Raw genomic sequence first — 6,145 nt, forward strand, 5'->3', positions numbered from 1 at the left:
AATCCCACCTCGAAATGGTGGTCGTAATGGACGGCGGGCGTACCACGAGCCTCGTGCTGTGCATCGGCTGCGTAAGTAGTAGTTTGACTAGCTGCAGTGGTAGTGGCTGTAGGCGGACCCCGACAGAAATCATATCCATTTATCAAGCACAATTTGCAAGTTTAATGAGTTGAAATTATTCTCTCCCGGGTCAGGAAGGCAGCGGAATGGCAGCGGTTACCGGGCACGATGTTCGCCATGGTGAAGTTTCGACATCCGTCTCCCGTATACGGTGGGACCGATTCCTCGGCTGTATCTCCCGTGTGTGCGCGTGTCGGAAAGGTAGACGCCAGCACGGCCCGGGCGGCATATGAGAGAAATAGAGTTAGGATCAGTTTTCTCGGTCCTAATCCTTTGGCCATTGCCCGTAACGTCCAGCCCACTGTAAGCCTCCCCTCACCATCAACAGCGATGGCGAAAGCCGGAAAGCGCACAAAACCCACCTAAGAGATCTAGCAGCCGGCAGGACACTACAGTACAGTACGTAGAAGATTTAATTTATAGTTTTCTCCAGTTTCAGTTCTCTACAGCAAAAGGGGGAGGGGTTAGGGTTTGGATGGGGATGGCGGGCAAGTAACGAGTGCCACTCGTTCTTGCTTTCGAGGATCAAAAGATGGACCGAAGAATAGGATGTCTCCGGTGGCCTAGACCAGCAGAGGGGGGGGGGGCAGAAAGGTTTGGATAGGGACGGCTTTTCCCCAGTACCGGTGTGTGTCCGTACCTTTCCCAGGTGTGGCTGGAACCGACTTTGATGAGAGAGAGTGCTGCTGCTACGTTGCAAACGCAAACGCAGCTCACTGGTTGTTAATGGGGCAGGCCCAGTGAAGTGAAGCGATCCACTGCGACCTTACCTACCCCCAGCTACCGGGTGCAACCGTCCTCGTTTTCGGTGAAACAAACCGAGAACAAAGAAGTTTACGGGTCAAACACGAAATTATCTCACTCTGATTCGCTTCCAGCGGGCACTCCTTTCCCTTGGATCCGGCAGCAGGCCTGATTTACCGACCCCTGATGGCTACCGGATGTCTCCGGGAAAAGACTTCATCTTCGTCTCGGGAACGGCTCCGTTTGGAGATGGTTACCGGAGCCGATAATCCGTCAAGACGGCTGCTAAGGCTGCGTCTCGAACGCAACCCGGACCCGAGCAGTGGGATGATGAGTCGTAGAAGTTGGGGATGAAACCGAGAACTCAACCGGTGACCCGGGTATCCCTTCCGTACCGACCCGAAACAACCCCGGGAACATCTTTGCACCGGAGCAACCGTGTTGATTGTGCAGCTAAGCGGAAAATGATAACGATGAAAAGGAAACGACGACGACGAGAACGACGATTCCTTCGCAGGCTGGCGAGTTTGCAGCTCGGGTCGTTGATGGATCGTCAGCAACGTAGCAGCGTTTGCGGGCCTTCGAGCTCTAAAACCTGGGCGAGGATTTCTGCTCCAGCTTCTGGGGTTTCTTACCAATGCAGGCAGTATGCAATCAGCGCACTAGAATGGGGCACTAACCCGGGGTCAGACAAACCCGGCCAGCTAGTTCGAGTGCACTGTTATTCGGTCAGCCGCCGACTGCTATCGCATCATGCATCGGTGATAATTTAAGGGCGCATGGTTGTATATGCCAAGGCCGAAGGAATGATGAGCCCTGGACAGGGCAACGATGTATATTGCAAAACGAGACGCTGAGGTACGCAGGATTGAAGTGGCAAGCAGACATCTTGTTTGGTGTGCATTTCATGCTACATTTTTTGTTGTTGTTTGTTTGTTGTACTCTTGACTCAAGAATGGTATCTTGCTGTGAGCAGCAGCGAATTGGCAGGTCTCTGGCAATGTTCCGTTTGAGGGAGTCCTGTCCCGTTTCAAGGATGCTTTTATGCTTTCAAATTTCAGATCTTGCATTTGCAATTAAATCAAACAGTTTGCTGTCGAGAGGTGTAAGTGTGATGATGTCTATCTTCCTAAAATGCTTTCCTTTTATTTCATCAGATTTTTGTACATCTGTAATGAGGTCCTATTCGTTGAAATTTTCTTTTGCTTTGCTGTGCAATAAACAAACCGCAACCTGGGCAACCTTATGCTGTTGGCTCAACCGCATCGTTTGGAATCAACGGTTCAAATGTAACAACCATTTCTTGGTTTGTTTCCAAGATCAGGTTATTAAGAATTTGATCAAATACTACAGCTTGCCAACAAATGAGCATCATTAAAGGCCACTCCGATGTCACCTTTTGCCTGCCCTTCGCTGTGACCACGTAGTGATTCATGGCGATTTTTCTTCTCTTGCACCCAGTTCAAGCAGAATCATTCAATGTTTAATCCATGAAGCGTTGCATTTTGCAATAAGACCATCCTTCCTCACCCGTTCCATCCGGACCGAGCACGACGGACTACGGAAAAATTGCCTCTATAATCCAAGCTCTACTCGTTGCCATTGCACTGCTTCCACATACCTGTATGTGTGTTTGTGAGTGTGTGTGTGAGAGAGTGTACCTCTGAGATCCAAGTCCCGGTAGTCCCGGTGTCCTTTGTCAGCGTTCTCCATGACAGAACTTCCAGGTGCTACTGCTTCTTCAGATTCTCCCGCCCGATGATGAACACGCAACACCGTCTCGCTTTTCCCTAGGAACGAGGATCAATTTTTCCAATCTGCCAATGTCCATGTACACATGTGGCTTCGGTTGTGGTTTTTTGGCACATGATGCAGCTTCACAACCCAGGTATGGTTCGAGCCTGGGTATTTAGTTACCAAGAGATCTTTGACCCTAAAGGACCATCTCCGGGCATTGCGGCTTCAATCTGACACAAGAAGCAAGAGCCAAGTCCAGTGTGAACCTGGGAGCTTAAAATGAAAATAAGATCATTTTAAAATGCATCTTTTATTCCTCCCCGATCGCTCTCTTTGCGTCCTTCTCCACTTTGGCTCTCATTCACCCAAAACATCACCGTAGAGAACACTCACAAACGGCATAAGCACAAAGATGTTTCCGTGCCGGTTTTCTGAGTCAGACAGACGAAATGTATCCTTACCCTGTGTCTGTGTCGAAAACTGCTCCGGAACTGTTCGGGAGGGGTGAACGTTTGATTCGTTTTTCGTAATCTCATCAATCCTCACGTCCTTGTCCTTAAGCTAGCGCTTCCTTCCAATCGGTAGCAAACCTCAAAAGTAGCAAAGAGCCATCACGGCACGATTGATTCAATTGCTGATGGCCCGTTTTTGTTTCGCTTGCGTGCCGAGCGCCCAGCGCCCAGAAGATGGATGGAGCGCACAGGCATGTCGTCTAAAATTTCCAATCAATTTCCAGTAAAACCGATATTTTTCCCAATCGTTTCCCTCCCAAAATGCATTATTGCGAGGTGAAATTTAAAACATTCACCATTTCACGGAGATTTATCAGTGCTGGTAGAAAGTGTGCTGAAAGATTAAACAATCAAACCATCGAACAGTTTTCTGCATGAGCTGATGCATTTAAGGATTAAATAGGGACATCGATCGATTTACATCTATCTTTAATGCTGATGGTATAGTGGAGAATTAATCCCTCAGGAACAGTCAGCAACCTTATTGCACGTAGATGGTGATATTTTGGGACACAACTTACTTTGAAGCTGCATTATTAGTGTCTTGTTTGAACTTTATGTCTTTAACCGATGCAATAGCTTAAGCTTCAAGATATATTGTGGGATAAGCATTCAGACGGCTTAGACGCGAAGAGAAACGAGTTCACCGCTCCAAGAAGCATGCTTTGGAAGAGCAAAACATGCGGGAACTCGAGCAAACCAGAGAGGCGTACGGACCGACACGAAAGTTTTACCAAGCGATAGCAGGTCACCGAAACAACGTTGTACCTAAGGTAACCTGCTGTCGCAACAAGGATGGAGATCTGGTCAGTAACCAGCCAGAGGTCCTCTCGCGGTGGGCTCAGTACTTTGATGAATTACTCAACGACCAGTTTAACGAACAGCTAGAAGCGCCACTAGCAGATAGTGTCATGCTACTGCCACCTAGCATAGAAGAAACACGAAAGGCTATCCGTCGGCTGAAAAATAACAAGGCACCCGGAACCGACGGAATTGCAGCCGAACTGGTCAAGAATGGAGGTGCACGACTAGAAAACGAGATTCATCAAATTGTTACTGAGGTGTGGGATAGCGAATCGATGCCTTGTGATTGGAATCTCGGCATCATCTACCCCATATACAAGAAGGGAGATAGGTTGGACTGCAACAACTACAGGGGTATTACGGTGTTGAATACCGCCTATAAAATATTCTCCCTGATCCTTCAGGATCGCCTTGTCCCGCGTGTCGAAGAGATAGTCGGAAACTATCAAAGAGGATTCCGAAACGGAAAATCTACCACTGATCAGATCTTCACCATGCGGCAGATCTTGGAGAAGATGGCTGAATACAGACACGACACATACCATCTCTTCATTGACTTCAAAGCCGCATATGATAGCATAGCCAGGGTAAAACTGTATGACGCTATGAGCTCTTTTGGAATCCCGGCCAAACTGATAAGGCTAGTTAGAATGACTATGACCAACGTCACATGCCAGGTGAGGGTGGATGGAAAACTCTCAGGACCTTTTGCTACCACCAAAGGTCTGCGCCAGGGGGACGGGCTTGCTTGTCTCTTATTCAACCTGGCGCTAGAGAGAGCCATCCGTGACTCGAGGGTGGAGACTACGGGAACCATCTTCTATAAGTCAACCCAGATCCTGGCATACGCTGATGATATAGACATCATTGGTCTGCGGCTCTCCTATGTAGCAGAAGCCTACCAAGGGATCGAGCAGGCGGCAGAGAACCTCGGATTGCAGATAAACGAGGCAAAGACCAAACTGATGGTGGCAACATCAGCGGGCCCGCCAACAAATAATCAGAATCTACGTAGGCGTGACGTGCAGATAGGTGAACGCACTTTTGAAGTCGTCCCACAATTCACCTATCTTGGGTCAAAGGTCAGCAACGACAACAGCATGGAAGCTGAGTTGCGCGCAAGGATGCTGGCTGCCAACCGGTCATTCTACAGCCTGAAAAAGCAGTTCACCTCAAAGAACCTGTCGCGACGGACGAAGCTGGGACTATATAGTACCTATATAGTACCAGTACTCACATACGCCTCTGAGACATGGACACTGTCCAAATCTGACGAAACCCTCTTAGCCGCGTTCGAGAGGAAGATGCTCAGAAGGATACTTGGCCCCGTATGTGTGGAAGGACAATGGAGGAGCCGTTATAATGACGAGCTATACGAGATGTACGGCGACCTCACTGTCGTACAGCGTATAAAGCTCGCCAGGCTCCGGTGGGCTGGCCATGTTATACGCATGGAAACGGACGACCCAGCCCGTAAAGTCTTTTTAGGCCGTCCACAAGGACAGAGGAGGCGTGGTAGGCCCAAATTGAGGTGGCAAGATGGCGTGGAGGCGTCTGCCATTAAGGCCGGGATAACGGACTGGCAGACGAAGGCGCGAGACCGTGAGCGGTTTCGGACACTCCTGAGGCAGGCCAAGACCGCAAAGCGGTTGTAGCGCCGGATAAGTAAGTAAGTAAGCATTCAGACATCCTTCAAACGAACCTTCATCATCGAATGATGTACTGTATTGTAATACATTTTCTAAATCATTTTTATTCATTAAACGGAACTACTAACTTCAGTCCATCCATGCTCAATAATGCGGACAGTCAGGTGCATTAACAGTTGGATCCCCCTTTTAGCTAGGCACACAAACTCTCCACGATGCACTGCATGCAACCCGGCGAAAAGAACTGCGAAACAAGCATCTCTGCGCTGCTTAACTTGCCACTCACGTTGGCAAAACAACTTCCCTCCCTTAAGCAGGGATTTAAGCGGAGAAAGTTTAAATTCGTTTTGAAGAAAACGTAAGTAACACCGTGCAAACATAGACACACGGCCAAATGTGCACAGCAAAAACTTTTCCAGCCCGTTCGTATGAACAGCTCCGAAATCAAAGTACAAGAAGGCAACATCAACAGGGCGAAGGGACAACAACAACGACAACAGCAAAAAACACAGCACCAACTACTGCAACCATCGGGCAAATCGTGTGTCCGGTTCATCTGTGGTTGGCCGCCGGTCTAGC

Source organism: Anopheles merus, chromosome 2L (assembly GCF_017562075.2).
Source record: "Anopheles merus strain MAF chromosome 2L, AmerM5.1, whole genome shotgun sequence".
NCBI lineage: Eukaryota > Metazoa > Arthropoda > Insecta > Diptera > Culicidae > Anopheles > Anopheles merus.